The 558-nt window shown below is 32.4% G+C and overlaps 2 pseudogenes across 1 annotated transcript in view; both read left to right on the forward strand.

The window, feature by feature from the left end:
* The window catches only part of LOC119593740, a 62523-nt pseudogene that overhangs the window by 43114 nt on the left and 18851 nt on the right, over positions 1-558 (forward strand). The gene's annotated exons all lie outside the window — the stretch shown is intronic.
* Positions 1-558, forward strand: part of LOC119593741 — a 3164-nt pseudogene that overhangs the window by 853 nt on the left and 1753 nt on the right.

Consider the following 558-nt stretch of genomic DNA (forward strand, 5'->3'; position numbering starts at 1 on the left):
TCATTACTTACATTAGTTCAGCAGTAGTGAAGAAATGAAGTTGCATTTATAAGTAATTTTACAACTTGCCCCCCAAGAAATAGAGGGTTGTGGTGCTATTCCCATCACTCAATGGCAGTGCCAAGCTTGCTTTGTCTTGAGAAAAACTCTAAGTGAGATGCCAAGTGACATATTAAGACATATGGGAGAAGTATATTTCACACAGCTTAATAAGAGTACTGTGTGATATGATGGAGAACACAATTGTTAGGTTAGTTCATGTGCATGTCAGTAATTAAGGTCTGTTTTTTCCAGTATTTACAGGAATGTTTTACTCTTTTTCTTTCTTTAAGCATAATGGCAAGTTGAGTTTTGCTTATTCTGACTCTTATTGTATTTTCTGAAATTAATAAATGAATATAAGATTATAACAGGACCTTGATTAACCTGAGTTTTCCAGTTAAATAAAATATTTATATATATTTTATATTACATCAACTTAGACTAGTAGAAGTTCAGTTGTAGTCCTAGTCGATGCTTACAGAGATGAACAGAGAAAGAGAATGAAGTAAATGTCAA

Source organism: Penaeus monodon, chromosome 32 (genome assembly GCF_015228065.2).
Source record: "Penaeus monodon isolate SGIC_2016 chromosome 32, NSTDA_Pmon_1, whole genome shotgun sequence".
Lineage (NCBI taxonomy): Eukaryota > Metazoa > Arthropoda > Malacostraca > Decapoda > Penaeidae > Penaeus > Penaeus monodon.